Below are 18045 nucleotides of genomic sequence, written 5' to 3' on the forward strand. Positions count from 1 at the left end.
CCAGTGACTATCTGAGGAGTGGCCACGGAAGGTGTCCCTAGGCTGTAATTTAAACACTGCCTTTTCTCTGAAAATCAAATGCAGAAAAAATGCCTAAAGGTGATGATTATAATCACCAGAACAACTACATTAAGCTGTAGTTGTTCTGGTGACTATAGTGTCCCTTTAACATGTGTCTAGTGGCTCTCATACTGACATCCACTGAGACACCGCCAGCAAAAAAGTTGAGCAAAACTCAGAGAGTCTCACCGACATAATCTAAATTGACACAGCTTGGAATTTTTCTGTAGAAGCGCACTAGCCTTTCAAGGCTTTCTTGAAGAAAAACATTGAATCAGCTGAGATCATCGATCTTGATGATCTCAGCAAAGCAGACAGAGTGGAACGCTGGAGACCAGAACTGTGAGGGAAAAAGGTAAGTAAAACTACCTTTTGACTGTGGGACCTTAACCCCTTAAGGACCAAACTTCTGGAATAAAAGGGAATCATGACATGTCACACATGTCATGTGTCCTTAAGGGGTTAAAGATGACTGGGGCAGTACATTGGTAAGAATACACATTTGTATTCCTAAAGTGTTCCTTTAAATCTGAATTTACTTTATATTTCTGTCAATGCTCACTTTGGTGAATAACCCTGTTAGTGATTGTTGTTCTTTTATGAAGTTGAGCACAGTATGGCAATCGTAACTTTAACGGGGTGAGGTCTAAATCAAAATAATAGAAACTGTATTTTATTCTTTTTTTAAATTAACAGAATTTTGGATTATTTCTTTTTTGATTTATACTGATACATTGCACTTGATGCTTTTGTTTCATTCATTGATGTATTGCTTCTCTATTATTCCATTGCTCTCTCCCACGTTTTCCATTGCTCTGCTCCTTCCAGCTCTCTTCCCCTGATCTCCCACCTCTTTTAAATGTTCATCCCACCTCTATTGTTTATTTTGCTCCTTCCTCCTTCTCTTCTCCCTTTTCATTGTTTTCTCTTTGCACCTTGTCTTCCTCTCCTCCATTGGTCTACCACTCTGTTTTCATTTTTTTCCATTTTATTTTTCCTTTCCAGTTTTCCATTTTGCTTTCATGTCCCCTTCTCTTCCAGGTGCTTTATGCTCACCAGTCCTATTTGTGCTTTCCTGTTCTGCAGAAAGTTCTATCTGTATTTTCCCTGTAACTGTATCTGCTTGCAGAAAGAATTTGGGGAAATTACCTACTCAGCTGGTGTGGTTAAATTTAGCAATTACCAAAAAACATATGACGTACTTAAATAATGTAGAAAAATCACAAAATAATTTGCTTATGTATTACTATTTGCAAAATTGTATTTTTTATTATATTGTTTCCCCATTCAATATACAATTTCCTTAAAGGGACACTTTAAGCACCAGAACAACTACGGCTTAATGTAGTTCTGGTGCGTATCCTGTAGGCAACGTTTACATTTACTGCCTCAGACAGCCACAAGAGAGTTGGGTGCTGGTTGTTGAAAGTTCCTCAAATAGATGCATTGATTCAAAGCGTTTGGCCGTGCATGCACAGTAGCTTCCCAATGCTTCCTATGAAAAAGCATTGGATTGGTTGACATCACCAAAACTGTTAAAACATACATAGGTAAATAAAAGCAATAGAATGTCCAAATATAAGTCCCAATGTAAAACTTGCCGGAAGATAAAACCTCAAATGGTCAGGGTAGTTCTTCTAGAATGGGGTCAGATCAGAACGTTCTTTGCAGCCATATATGTAAACAGAAAGAGAAAACTAGTGGTGCAGAAAATCCCAGGATAACATAAAATTAAATAAAAGTCTATTTAAATAAAGTCCTACTCACAATTGATAGAGCTTAACCTAGCTCTAGTATGAATGGCGTACACTGGTAGCATCCCCATTAATAGGATAATTGATAAGGTATTGATAGACAGATGTATCATTGGTCTGAAGACTATAAAAATATAAAAGAGATAACAATAGTGCTCACAGTATAAAAGATACAAGGAGTATAGAATAATGAATGGGTACTTACATTTGATTGGGCATACTAACTGCTCAATGTATAGGCTTAAGTGGTATAATCCCTGTTACGGTACCCCAGGTATGAAAGGGGTTAAAACCGTTTAGGATACTCCTTTCCCGAATGCGAAGGCAACTACGGATCCCTCCAATCAGCCGAACAGGAACCGAACGAATCATACACCCTCCAAACATCCGAATGAGAATCACCATACGAATTAATCCCCCCAAGTATGAGAGAAAACTCCGTATTGAGGGTCAGTAGGAATCTGGTTTAATATGGGCTACCTGCCCGGTATTTATGCAGGTTTTCCACCAGGTGGACACTCCTCTAGGGACCTGGTGGAAAACTGGGACACATTTTGTACATTAGCCAATCACAGGGTTGAAGACATAAACACTCCTCTTTTACTGTACAGGACCCTCCTCTCTGTCCTGGAGATAATTGGGAAGTAACTCAATTATCTCCGAGGACAGAGGCCAAACTCCATTTTATACAAAGTAATGAAAACACATAAAAATACATAATACAAGAACTACCGAACACAATAGATACATTCAATACATACCCAGATAGCTTGGATCTGAGCGCACATTATTACCAAATGGCGCTCAGATCCTATACACACAGTTCAATCGCCATGGAGCCAAAGTCTTTCACACAGTCTTTTGTTATATGAATGGGCTCCATGGGACAGCTATCTGGGATAAGTCTATTCGTGAGAAGAAACTACCGAACGGAACGGCGTTCGTGTGCTGGAGAAATAGAAGAAGGGAGGTCGGCGGCTTCAGTGGTGTTCGTGAGAAACAGTGTCTGTTTTTAGTTCCATGAAATCGTCGATGAACACCGCTGAACATTCGTATGTCCAAGATGGCTGCCGCCTCATAGTCGGCATATGAACGACGACCACCCAGTCGGCATTCGACAATTAGGAAGTGTCTGCGGTTAACCACAACGTTCTAATGAGGCCAAGAGGTTAACCAGCAGCACACTTCCAGGCTGGGTGGCCAGCCGTTCGGTGAATTGTTCGATATAAAAGAAACTAGCGTGGGGGCTGTACGGACAGGGAAATAGCCAAACAAACAGGCAAATGAGGAAACAATAAAAGTATTTCACAGGCAGTTGGTTCTGTCACAATCCCCACCTTGGATTAATTAGGAGTAGTCCTCAGTGGAACATTAATATCGGATGCCAGGTACAAAATAAAAATAATAGCAAATACAAAAAGTTAAATGGCACACTCACAGAAAGTAGCCAAAATACCTTTATTAAAATACAATATAAAATTAACAATATATATATCCACGACACGTTTCATCGAGACTTTGTTGAGCCTTTGTATAGAGTTGACAAAGGCTCAATTAAGAGACAAAATATTGTGCCTACTTGAGGAAACTGGTGTGTGTGCTTGGGCTTTTGTTTAACTTACAGCGTGAATTTGTGGGATTTCCCTCCCTTTCTGGAGCACTACTCTGGGATTACTCCCTTATTCAGCATGTGCACTATTCAGTCTTTGTACAATACATATTTGCAGACACACATATTCACAAACATATAAACACTATCACACACACAATGATTAAAACACAGATACACACACATATGTCAGCCACACACATTTCCAGATACCAACAAACACTGACACACATTCAGATAGGCAATGACAAATACACATCCAAATACGAACTGCCATATACACACAAACACAAAATGCCACATTTAGTTACACATTGCCACACAAACACAAATACACAATGTTACATACACAGATATACACTAGCACACACTCACTAGATACACTAGATGTACACTAGATACACATGCACTGACACATCGATACACAATGGCACACACACAAATACACATATGCAGATGCACATATATTCATCTAAAATACAAAAATACACACGCAGAAATTAATGGACAAAATATAAAATTTTTAGCCACCCACCTGTTTGCACACTTTTTGGGAGCGTGCAGTGTGATAAACTCAATTATAAAAGACTATGATCCACTAAGCTCCTACCTCCCTGTACTGTACCCTGACCCTCACTGAGAGCCGGAGTGTCCAGACGCTATTAGCGGGAAAAACCTAAAACTGCTTTGGAACTCCGGCCCAGCCACTTTCTTTGGGATTTCCCAGGCATCTTGGACGTTCACTTTCCCCACTTTCCCTGCAATGCAGAAGAGCGCTTTTTGGAAGGAAAATCTTATGTCCATAAAAGTGAACAATCGCTCCCTAAAACCAGGTTAATTACAGAGGATTAGCAAAACTTTGACTATATGGCGTTTAGACAATTCTGCATGGGTCCGAGCGCTATTTTCCAAGAAAATGATCTGTGACGTGGAGATACCTTGATGTTTAAAGGATGTTCTAGGGGTATTTCTATGTTGTACTCTCTGTGTATGGGAGATAATTAGTTTACCGGTTATCAACTCAATTATCTCCCAGACACAGAGATGCCTTGGCAGGCTTAAGTGTTTATGAATAGAGACCCAATGCTGGGGTCTGTGTATAAATGTGTGTGCTTTTGGATGAATAAACCAGTTCTTGTACCCATCATCAAATCTCGACTGATGTTTGGGTATGCTGGAGTTATAATCATAGATTCACTATGAGACCTGGGAGAATCTACAACGGAGGTGCCACTCCGGGTACAGGTGCTCCGTTACATGCAGGTACAGGGAGCTGGTCATCTTTGGCTGTACAAAACTGTGAGATTTGGTGTATGCTTTAGGTAAGGAGGAGCATCAGAGTTTTTCAATAAAAGAAAACATTTTACAGATTTTTGGCATTCCTAAATCCATGAACCCATTCTAATGTAAATGCACTCAGTGGGATGAAAAACATGGGTAGTGGTCTGTGGGTCCTACATTTAACCTGGGCACCCCAGATATGATAATTTGTAAAACCGCAAATAAACAGTTTTATGAAATGGAGTATAATTGAAGCTCTTAGCTCCAGCTAAATGTTCACAGTAGGTATGAGAGTTTGGGTACCTTCTCATACCTACTGTTGCATGTCATTCCAAAAGAGATACCAGGAACTACAATGTTTCTTTTTAGTTATTATTTTCATTTTTTATTGCTTGCTTTTTACCGCACAGTTATTCAGGTTAATATATAAATGACTTGAAAAACAAACCCCACTTAATTTTAGAATTTAGTTATTATTCTTTATATGATGAAGTTCAAGAATATATTAAAATATTAAAGCAGACAAATTTAATAAACTAAATTTAAAAAAATGTAAAATATTTCTTATATAAAACTCTAATGACAAAAATGCATAATTAAATGCATGCATGTTTTCATTTAAGTGGATATCTACTAAACAGTGATTTTTATTTATTTTATATTTGGGAGTGGATGGTCTCTTTGTTTGTTATTGCAATTATTTAACTAGTTCTAAATGCTGCTAATAAAGATTATGCTGAATAAATGCTAATGATGATGATGATGATGATTAATGAGTGTCCGATGCTTGGATCAAAAATGACGATGGATTACTTAAAACAGATGGTAGATAAATGAACGGGTGAGATGAAACCATCTGGAATACAGGTAATATCTTCCCTTCACTATTGCAGCATTGTGGCTACATGATTCAGATCCCTACCATGGACACAGTGGAAGTAAAAGTTATCAGTAACCAAATTATAGGTAAATTGACTGTGATGGACAATTTTACCATATTTGGAAGTTTGGTCTCCATGGGATGAATATAAAAAATGTTGCTTTACCTGTCACTCTAATTTGGAAAGTGTCAGTACTTCCTTGAATCGATTACCCCCAACTTTGACCTTTTCTATTTTTGGTTCCATTATTTCACTTTGTTGAGTTGTTGTCCCCATAATTCCTGAAATATATAAATTGTAAGATGTAGAGCCAATATTATAAGTATTGTTGGTGTCTGACAATAAAAAATAAAAATATAAAAGGTCAAAAGACCATGAAAATATCAGAACCGGTGTTAGCAAAATGAAAAATATTCATACTGTGTTTAGAACCTAGTAGGTCGTCTGTGAGTTTGATATACATACAATCCTTACCGAATTTATTCACTAAAAAGTAAATTGCAAAATTTTGACTAAAACAACAAAGCTGTTACTACAGCGGAGTTGAAGAATGTTTCAAAATTAGCTATTTTGACCAACATTTTGCAATTTTGCTTTTAGTTCACTACAATTCAGTGCTTGGTGAAAAATGTATTTAGAGTTGAATTCGCTATTAAAAAAATGGTTGTTCTGATTATGTATAGTATTCCTGTTGATTGTGTGCCATTTCTTTAAGAGGCTTTTTTTGAACTAACGTGATGTTTATTGTTGTTAATAGAATATGTGAAGCGTGCTCCGAGCCGTTACTCATGTTGGTTTCTTACAAACACATGGGTCTATGACCTATAAGTCCATCGTACAACAGCTGAATAGGTTTTTCTTCAAAACACTTTCTATTGCACTTGCAGAAATGCTTTGAGTCAATCATTAATGCCAATAATCATAGCATAGGACATAGGATATCAAGAACATTAATTACCTAGTGTGATATAAAAATCCAGAGATAAGACAGGTATACGGTTTTACTGGCAACAGGAAGTCTTTGCACGTCTTCTGTTTTATTTAGATTTGTAGAAATTATTTCACTAAGATTTAATATATTTATTAAAGAAAAACTAATGTAAAAAATTGACTCTATTTTTTCATCACTTGCATAAGTAATGCATTAAAAATTATGCAAAAATATGAAATAAAAAAAAAAAGATACTCTCCGTCATAAATCTGAAATCTTCGCCTTTCCACAGCCTCAGGCTGACCCCTGCCTATCGCTGCCGAATTTTATGAATCCTGTATAATAGTGGTTTATGTGATAAGTTTATCCCCCACCCGCAGTTACGGTTATCACATAGTGAAGCTTTGTTACAGATGCCAAATAAATATTCTAAGAGGCTTAAAATAGCTTCAATCGGCTGCCCAAGGTCAAGTGTCTCCCAAATGTGCAATTGATCTAGAATTATTTGTTCCATGTGGGATGAAAGTGACTAGAGGTAGGTAGTTTCCTAAACAGTTCCTAATGCAATAAATTCAACACAGAGAGTATAGTGATTACCTCCAATAATTCCACACTCCAGTTAACCCTGAAAACACCATAAAACCAATACCATATAAAAAAAGATTTCATGTTTGTTTGTGATGTATTCATTTTGAAAGTGTATTACAATTTACACCTACTATCCACACTATTCTTTTGATATTTTAATGCAATAAATGATTAAAACAATATACAGAAAGTCCCTACTTTTTGACAACTCCTCTAATCAAAGACCAAGTAAAATGCATTCAAAGTGTTCATCATTAGTGCTCCTTGTTCTGGGTCAATTGTACATTGGAAGACAGTTAACCTTGGGAAGCCAATTGAAGCTATTTCAAACTTATTTGTTGTAACTGTCCAATTTAAATCTTCCATATTAGTTACATTTTGTTGAAGGCTATTTAGAATAATATAGTAGTGACCTGTACTACCCTGCAAATATGTTGGGTACCTGATGTCTATTATCTCTATATGCATATCTCCATATCAAATTAGTGTAGAAAGTTTGCATTTCAGATCTCATTCAGATTCATTCATTCACACACTGTGGAGGAGAGTGATTTTTTTTTTAAATAAAAATAATTTACTGTAGCTGCCTGTGCAATGGCCAGATGAAAAGGATACAGTCTGCATACAAGGTTCACATGCTGAGGCCTAAGCAAAATAAGTCTTTACGTAAGTACACAGCAGAGATTCATTGAATCAAGAGCATTCGACAACTCCATGTGAGCATGGAGATGCTGATTGTCAGTGCTGCAGACTGTGCAGCACTGATCCAGAAAGCACCTCACCTCTAGTGGCCATGTGAAGGACTGCCATTGGAGGTGTTACTGATTCAGATACTGCTGATCAAGCTGATTAACTTTGAGAATTAAAGGGACACTATAGCCACCAGAACATCTACAGCTTAATGTAGTTGTTCTGGTGTTAACAACCTGCACCTGCAGGATTTTTAATGTAAACACTGCCTTTTCAGAGAAAAGTGAGTGACTGTCACTAGTAACACCTCCAATGGCAGTCCTTCACATGGCCACTAGAGGTGAGGTGCTTTCTGGATCAGTGCTGCACAGTGTGCAGCTCTGACAATCAGCATCTCCATGCTCACATTGAGATGTCGAATGCTCTTGATTCAATGGATCTCTATGAAGAGATGTTGATTGGCGCAGCGTGGTGTTTTGCTGCACATGTGCAATAGTCTCCCAATGCTTTCCTGCTTTGCTACCATGCATTTCCAACTTTGATGACCTCACATTTCTCTCACACGTTTAGTCCATTGATTATAGACTGAAGTATATGTGTGCATTCAATCATGTATGCAACATTTTTTGATGTACAGGGTAATGTACATCACATTATCCCCCTCACTGCTAACTTCACATTTTTCACTGTCTTGGGCCAGCTGAAGTGACTAGGGATATCAAGCAGCATGCCTTTATTGTAGGTTGGATATTAGGCCTACTGCACCTTCTGTATTGGAACACAGCACATTGCTGTGCTTTATCAGTGTAACATGCAGGTTTTATTTCTGTATATTTTGGGAAAGGTATGCATTCACATTTGCTCTGCAGCTTTAGTTTTCTATACTTTGATTTTCTATATTTGGTATATGTCATCCTGTTTTCATATAACATATATACTTAAAAAAATATATATTTTGGTGGGTGGGTGTTTCTTGTGTACTAGGAATATTAGCATAATGTATTAACTAAAGTTAGATTTCAAAGTGAATTTCAAATGTAAGGTAAAAATAATCCAAATAAGCCAGTTTGGGTGCTGTGGCCTTAAATTTGAAATTTCCTTTGAACTTACTTTGAATTCTCCTTTTAATAAATAACTGTGTAAATGAACATGATAACAATAAAGTAGTGATTGATGGGTAATTTTTTAAGACCATTTGAAATTGATTATGAATGTTTCAGATTCAGAGCTTATTCTGATTCATTCCGAAAGGGTTGACACAAGTTGAAGGATCATACATTTTGCATACAGATACTATGAATAGAGTAACACTTCTCATATCATCTGTAGTTTTTATAAGGATTAAACGTGGCATATCCATGGTGTTGTGTGCTACATTGCCGATGTGTGGCCCTATTTAAAAAGTGCAGTCTGAGATGGCATTATAAGTAATAAATATAGGCTGGGTGATGGTGTTATACACCAGTTTTGAGGGTGAAGAATTATGTTACTCACTTGTTATTGCATATGGCACTGCTGGAAAAGAGGTATTTGACAAGATCTTGAACACAATATAATTGCATTTTTGCTTGTTTTAGGAGTATGCCTTTAAATCAACAACAGGATATTTCTTGATGGCAGACAGATGCGTCGTTTAAAACAAGTAAGATGTATGAAATATGGCATGACGAGTATACCTTCTTACCTTGAAACATCTAAATTTATTTTCTAGCTATATTCTGGTCAATATTGCAAATTCTGATATGTTTTCTAAATTAAGGTATTCACCCACAAATGATCTATTTCACCTTTATCTACTCATTAGGAACACACAAGCAACATAACCACTGCAGCTGACGAAGTGGTTATAGTGCCATGAGTGCCCGTTACCCCATTGTAAAAACTCAACTATTTTTGAATTGTAATTTTTTTATACCTAAGGTCTGCCATGCGCAACTCCCCAGTCCCACTTCCACTACCAGCACTGGACAGCTGTAATTTCCTAAGCAGACGCTGAGACAATGAGCTAATCCTTTATTGCAGAGTATAGCTCAAGAGAGCTAATGGAATTCCTGCATAGGAACTTCTGGCTCTCCAGCATTGGTAGCAGATTCACTAAGCGGCTCCCAGCGAACCCCAGGTAAGACTGTTCAAAAGGTGGGCGCCAAAGAACTCCTAACACCAGGCCCGGACTGGCCATCGGGCATACCGTGCAAATGCCCGGTGGGCCGCGATGGCTGTGGGGCCGAGGCTGGCAGGGGAGATCACAGGATCTCCCCTGCCAGCCTCTGTAGGGCCAGCGCTAGATCTCCTTCACCAGCCCACAGGAACTGACAGGCGGCCGCTTGCTGGGGTGTGAGTGAGGGAGGCAGGAGAGAGACACCAGCGGAGCTCTATCCAGCAGCTCCGCCGTGTCCTCTCGCACGATTCTGAGCATTGCCGCAGTTACCGCGTCAACGCTCAGATCTCGCGAGAGTGAGACCACTCTCACCACTGGACCACCAGGGAAGGCAGCATGGCACCCCCTTCCAGGCAGAACGGCTCCCCCCCCAGGCAGAACGGCTCCCCCCCAGGCAGAACGGCTCCCCCCACCTCCCAGGATAAATGTAAGAAGGGAGGGGGGAGGGAGGGGGATATAACTTTTTTTATTATTATTAATACAAAAAAATATTTAAATTTAAATAAAAAAATACATTCGCACTCACACACACAGCACCCCCAGACACACACAACCCCCAGACAAACACACACACACAACCCCCAGACAAACACACACAGCACCCCCAGACACACACAGCACCCAGACACACACAGCACCCCCAGACACACACAGCACCCCCAGACAAACACAGTATCCAGAAACACACAGCACCCAAACACACACAGCACCCCCAGACAAATAAAGCACCCAAACACACACAGCACCTAGACACACACAGCACCCAGACACACACAGCACCCAGAAACACACAGCACCCAAACACACACAGCACCCAAACACACACAGCACCCAAACACACACAGCACCCAGACACACGCAGCACCCAGACACACACAGAACCCAGACACACACAGCACCCAGACACACACAGCACCCAGAAACACACAGCACCCAAACACACACAGCACCCCCAGAAAAACACAGCACCCAAACACACACAGCACCCTCAGACACACACAGCACCCAGACACACACAGCACCCAGAAACACACAGCACCCCCAGACAAACACAGCACCCAAACACACACAGCACCCAGACACACACAGCACCCCCAGACAAACACAGCACCCAAACACACACAGCACCCAGACACACACAGCACCCAGACACACACAGCACCCTCAGACACACCCAGCACCCAGATACACACAGCACCCCCAGACAAACACAGCACCCAAACACACACAGCACCCCAGACACACACAGCACCCAGACACACACAGCACCCTCAGACACACACAGCACCCTCAGACACACCCAGCACCCAAATACACACAGCACCCCCAGACAAACACCGCACCCAAACACACACAGCACCCCAAACACACACAGCACCCCCAGACAAACACAGCACCCAGAAACACACCGCACCCCAAACACACACAGCACACAGACACACACAGCACCCAGACACACACACAGCACCCCCAGACACACACAGCACCCCCAGACACACAGTGCACTCCCAGACACACACAGCACCCTCACTCACACACAGCACCCTCAGACAGACAGCACCCTCGCTCACACACACAGCACACACACACACACATATATATATATATATATATATATATAATATATAAAATAACCCTCAGTGAGTTAACAGACAAAGAAAATTCGAAACCTAGAATGTGATGGCAGATAAAAACACCCTCACACACAGCACCTCTCTTACATACACACACACACTGCGCCCCTCACACATACAATACGTCCAAATATATATATATATATATATATACACACACACTACAGCACCCCTCACACTGCACCACTACACACATTACGCTCCAGATACACGCTAGATCCCTTACCCTATATGCACTCTTAATCCTCTACACACACACACACAATCTCCTATACAAAGTCTGGGTCCTTTACACACTAGATATCCTACACACACACACTACATTCCTTGTCAGGAAACACATACAACATTCTCTAAACACACCCTCTCTACAACCCCTACACACACTACGTCACCTATACACACACACTACAGCCCGTATGCACACACTCGCTACATCCCCTATAACACTATGCCCCCTATACACACACTCTCTACAGCCCCTAGCCACACATATTACACCACAAACACAAATTAAATTGACCTATTTACACAATACCACACCACACTCTACACACACGCAATCCCACAAGCAGGCTCCAAACACATGCACCATACGCTTTCCTGGTCCTTTTGTCCTCTGGTATCCCACTTGTGGAGACACCAGAGACAATTTAAAAGCAAACACAGCGCAAGCATGTCATTAAATTTGCTTGCGCTGCGCAGAACAAATTCAGGTCCTTTTTCTAATGCCAGAGCTCTTCCGCGGGGCTCTAGGCATTGAACCAACATGCTTACTTTGAGAGGGGGCATGCTTGTCATTAGTGATGACAAAACACACCCTCTCTGGCCCTGCCCCCTTTTTAGGGGGCCGATCTGATTGAAAAATGCCCGGGCCTAATTTTCTTCCCAGTCCGGCCCTGCCTAACACTCAGGGCCGGATTAACATAGGGGCTGATGGAGCTGCAGCTCCAGGCCCAGGCCCATGGAATAGGCCCATTGATTTTATAAAAAAAAAAAAAAAAATTTTTTTTTTTTTTTTTACACACTACTCTTAGGGTTGCCAGGTATTTCTAATGTATTTCTTAGGGATGCCAGGTATTTTTCAGAAGTATTTCTCAGGTATTTGAGGCTGCATAGCCAGTGCTGGTTTTGCAGTAATACCGGCAATAGAAATGTCTCTCTCAGTATAAACAGATTATTCTGCAATACCCGCACCGGCCAGTAGGGGTCACTGTTTGTGTGGAGGCAGGGATAAGAAGTTACAGCATCTCCCTCCCTGCCTCTCTCTACTCACTGACCCGCGGGGAAGCAGATCTGCGCAGAGAGTCCAGACAGCAGCTCCGAGCCTGCGAGACATGGGGACGGTGAGACATTGGGACACTAGGGAACATGGGGACCCTGAGACACTAGGGACACAGTGACACTGCAACGTTTTGACCCATGTCTCTCAGTGGCCCCTAGTCTCTCAGTGTCCCCATGTCTCCCAGCCAGTGTCCCTAGTGTCCTAGTGTCCCCATTTCTCCCAGTGTCCCTAGTGTATGTGTCCCTAGTCTCCCAGAGTCCCCATGTATCTCAGTGTCCCCATGTTTCTCCCAGTCTCTGAGTGTCCCCATGTCTCCCAGTGTCCCAATGTCTCTAAGTGTCCCATAGTACCCTAGTGACATCGGGACACTGGGAGACATGGGGACACAGACTCTAAGGGACACTGGGAGACATGGGGCTACAAACACTAAGGGACACTGGGCGACATGGGGACACTGAGACACTGGGGGACACAGAGACATGGAGACACTGGGGGACACAAGGAGACATGGGGACACTGGGCGACTTTGAGACTTGGTAGATATGGGGCACTCCCAGTGTCCCCATGTCTCCCAGCCAGTGTCCCTAGTATCTTAGTATCCCCATGTCTCGTAGTGTCCCTGGTGTCTCTCAGTGTCCGTAATGTGCCAGTGCCCCTAGTGCCTCAGTGTTTCCTAGTCTCCCAAAGTCCCCTAGTCTCCCAGTGTCCCAATGTCTCCCAGTGTCTGTGTCCCCTAGTATAAAAGAAAAATCTCAGGCACTCAAGTCTCCAGTGTCCCCTATGTATCACAGTGCCCCCTATGTATCAGAGTGTCTCAGTGCCCCATGTTTCCCAGTGTCCCTGGTGTCTCTCATTGTCCGTAGTGTCTGTGTCCCTAAGTCTCCCAGTGTCCCCATGTCTCACAGTGCCTCCAAGTGTCTCAGTGTCCCCAAGTATAAAAGAAAAAAATCTCAGGCACTCATTGTGATAGATTTAAGCAGGTTCATTGGACACTGTAATGTTTTGTCCTGTACCCAGGTCTTTATCAAGTCTCCAGTGTCCCCTATGTATCACAGTGTCTCGGTGCCCCATGTCTCCCAGTGTCCCCTCATGTCTCAAAGTCACCCAGTGTCCCCATGTCACTCAGTGTCCCCAAGAATCTCACTGTCCCCAGGTCTCCCAGTGTTCCCTAGTATCTCAGTGTCCCCATGTCTCCCAGTGCCCCAATGTCTCTCAATGTCCCCTAGTGTCATGGGGACACTGGGAGAAATGGGGACACAGACACTAAGGGACTGGGAGACATGGGGACACAGACATGCCCCCTTTTTGTGTATGTTTGCCTCTTTCGGCAGTTCTGGTTATGTGATTTGTGTCAGTGGCCCACCCTTTTACGCGATCCATAGACTTCCTGCTTTACTGGACACTGCTGTTAGGGGGTATGGGTTTACTTGAAAGATGAAAGCGTATGATTAGTAGGGTATGTGTTTTCTCATAGCTGCATCCTATGAGTTTCCCTCCAGCACCATCTCCATCAGATACATGACGCTTAGGAGGTAGGACTGTTTTAGTGTTTTTGGTCAATTAGATTTTGTAATTAGGCCCATCGTAATTGTCAGCACCAGGCCCGCTGGGCTCTTAATCTGGCCCTGCTAACACTATAACCACTATAGTGCCCAATAGTGTTTGTGGTATTTGGAGTGTTCCTTTTAAATCAACAATAATTATTTTTCACTGCATAGTGAGAAATTTAATAAAACTTGAAATTCTCTCTATTAATTTAACTTATTTAAATGATTTCTATTTGAATAATCAAAATGACCTGGTGTGGGCAGATTCTGGACTATGAATTTGGCAAATCACTACAGCTAATAGTAACTCATTCCATAAATTCAAGATGCGATCACTTTAATAATACTTGGCCAAGAGTTTCTCTGGCATGAGCACATGTTGTTCACACAGTGCACTGGGGAGTCTGACGACTTGGGTGAAGGTTGATCTGGAATCTCTTGATTTGGCGCAGAATAAGCATAAATATGTTGGCAGTGATGTTGTTACTTATATTTTGTGTTCCACTAATTAATAAATGGAGCCTGATTCCATTGAAACAACTGCAGTGAATTCATGAAGTCAAATAATTTCAGAGACTTTCAATGCTGTGAACACAACGTGCGCACTCACAGACCTGAGCTTATAATGAAGGCTTGAAATGTCCTCAGTATTACATATCAAGTTGGTATTGTGTAGCTGTAGAACCTTGGGGTTCAATTCATTTAGTTATTTTACTAATGCCACATGAGTGGCAGCAATACCTTTAGATTATGTAACCCTCTCTGTCTCATTAGAGATTTTGCCTTTTGGCTGAAAGAAGAAAGATCAATTGTTAGTGAAGGGCTCACCTAAGTGCTTCTGCTTTGACATGGTAGGTGCCATGCACTAATATGGCCATTGGAGTGATACTAAAAAAAATCTGGTTATTTAAATGTACATAGGGATTTGGGATAGTGTGCAAGTAACTTTTTGGGGGGTTTTATTGTATGTATTGGGGCTGAAGTGTACTATAGTCACTGCTGCCAATCAGGACTAGTGGGAGTTTAAGCGCAGGGCCTACGTTTGTATGTTATGATTGCTTCTTGTTCTAGAATGTAGTCCAGCATTCAAATATCAAGTTTATTACTCGCAATATTTAATGGGGTGGCTAAATTATACTGCATTATTATAATCATGTGAAATGAAAAAACTCTTGCATGGGTTGCAAAAAATACTCTAACAACTATATTCAATAAATTGTATTCGCTAACCATACAGACGCCACAACTCTATGAAATGTATTTCCTTATGAAACCTGAAAATTAAAAGTCGACCTTAACAGAAATTGTGTGATATATATCACCAGACGAATGATGAATCATAATGTTTGTACAGAGTACCAAGAAATTCTTTCTGTTGTGTGGGTGTTTTTCACAACTATAAATGTCATTTTCTGTTTATGTCCTGAATCCACCCTGATGGAAGGTATATTACGGGAATAAGAACTGCAAGAAATAGTAAACAGATAATAGTAGTTAATGAGGTACATTTAAAGTATACAATAAAGAGATCCATCAAACATTAACAGAAGTGTGCTGTTGTTAGGGAAACTCCAGGTTTTAATACAGACATCAAATATGAATAAAGATAATCATACAGATAACGCATTTCAAATACATAATTTTAAAAAAGCACTTACTATTATAAAGATTTCCCAAGGATTTGATCTATCTCTTCTCTTTATCATACTTTGACCTTCCATAGCTTTTTCTCAGAGGTCCTGCACCTACAGTAATAAACATACAGCCTGCTGAACACTATTATGTGACCCACAATTATAATAGTGAGCAGCATTTCATGACTTAACACTATACAAGTAATAACTTCCTAGTCAAAGGCAGCTCTGTAATTAGGCCTGTTAGGTGATAATTAGGTCTCCCCCTAAAAAACGATCCCAAGTGAACAAACACTTAAGTTGTTCATTTTGTCCACGGGCAGCCAATTCAAGGATCTTTAAACATTGAGCAGTGCTGTAGCACTCTGCTATAGGTTTAAAGGACCACTCCACACCCAAAAAGCACTTCAGATTTAAATTACAATATATAAAAGTACTGATTTCTCATCGGAATCTGCACTTTTATATTTCATTTATGAAACACCTCCCTGGATGTCGATCAGACAGTCAGGGAGGTTTGCTTCCTCCTTCCATTTGGTCCCCTAAGCTAACGGAAGTGTCAGGGGCGCGCTCTACTTGAGTGTACCTCCCTTCTCCCCCATTGCTACTCACAGACCTCACACCAGGGTCCTTCAGCTCCTCCAGACCACTGGTGCAAGCAGGCAAACTTGTGCACAAGCAGGCATGCGCATACAAAAGGCACAGGTTCAGAGGCTTCTTACTGTACTTCTTACTTTTAAATATACCCCAAATTACTACGTGCATAAATAAATACAAACATGTATTAATTGGGGGTTTAGCTATTAAATATCAATATTTACATTTGTTTTGTATTTTTTACTCTGTGTTCAAATGCCCTGAATTACATTAAAAGTGCAGCGCAAGCACAAATATTCGTGCACTCACAGTGCATTATCCGTCAGCCCTCTAGGCACTAGTGATGGTGCCACTCTGTTGGATGGTCTTAGGGAAAAGCATGTGTAGCATGGCTTAGTAGGTCTAATAATAGGCATTGTTTAATAGGGTTTTCAATTTTATTAAAGACACGGAGGCTCCTATTATGCATATCTCTTTCTTTATTACTCTCAGCAGCAAAGAAAATAGAGATAAATAAATAACTGAAATGAACAAAAAATACAGTGCTCAAGCAACCAATCATATAACACAGGAAGTGACTATAATATGCTTGAAGCACCCACAATCCCCCTCTTTCTTTGCTGCTCTCAGACCAGTTAAGTACACACTTTTAATGCTCTGTGTTAATTGTGCATTTATGATATTTATGACTACTTGTTTTGCTTGCTGCTCCTTACTTTTGCCTTCTTGGCTTTATTGGAGCCTGTTGCTTTTATTGCTCCGTTTTTAGTGTGGTGTATTCCCCTGGGCGCCTGTTTTTCTTTCCGCGCTCGGCGTTACTGCCGCCCGCCCTTCCCCTCTCCCCCCGCGGGTCTTAGGCCCCTGGGGAGAGTGCTTACATCCGATCCTGCTCGGGTACGGCTCTGAGGAGAGAGCTCCCTCTGCCGTAACGTCCCGTCCTGGGGGCGCTATTCCTGCCCAGGGTGTTGCTGCTCAGGGGGCGGGCGGTGGCGCGGTGCTCCTGGATCCGCAGGGTAACCCCCTGTTTGATCCGGACGACTTGCGCCTCCCTCGTTCTGCTGAGTGGGAACCACCTGAGCATATTGCCCGATATATTGCGCACAGGATGCGCACGCCACTCTCTAAGGAGGGCCGCAATGAACTGCGGGCGGAATGCCCTAGACCCTCAGTGCCGGGTTCGGCGTGCAAGACGCCTGAGGTCGATCCACAGATCGCTCAATTCCTTAGCAAATCAGGCTGGAAGCCGAAAAGAGGCCTAGATTTTTTTCCCTGTGAAATTGCCAGGATAAAATAATGGACACCCTTGGTCCACTGTCAAAGGCCTATGGGCTATTGGAACCCGCCAAAGCTGGTGAGTTGGTTCTTGACCTAGATGTGGCGATTGACTGGATACAGC

The 18045-nt window shown here is 41.6% G+C and overlaps 1 protein-coding gene across 1 annotated transcript in view; it reads left to right on the forward strand.

Annotated features, from left to right (window-relative positions):
• The first annotated feature begins 393 nt into the window (after positions 1-393).
• Positions 394-18045, forward strand: part of LOC134612791 (cyclin-dependent kinase 4 inhibitor B-like) — a 38550-nt gene continuing 20898 nt past the window's right edge. Inside the window, exon 1 of the mRNA XM_063457236.1 lies at positions 394-415. The gene's annotated coding sequence lies outside the window, so the exon portion shown is untranslated. The remainder of the gene's footprint in view (positions 416-18045) is intronic.

The sequence above is a fragment of the Pelobates fuscus genome, chromosome 5 (assembly GCF_036172605.1).
Source record: "Pelobates fuscus isolate aPelFus1 chromosome 5, aPelFus1.pri, whole genome shotgun sequence".
NCBI classification, from domain to species: Eukaryota; Metazoa; Chordata; class Amphibia; order Anura; family Pelobatidae; genus Pelobates; species Pelobates fuscus.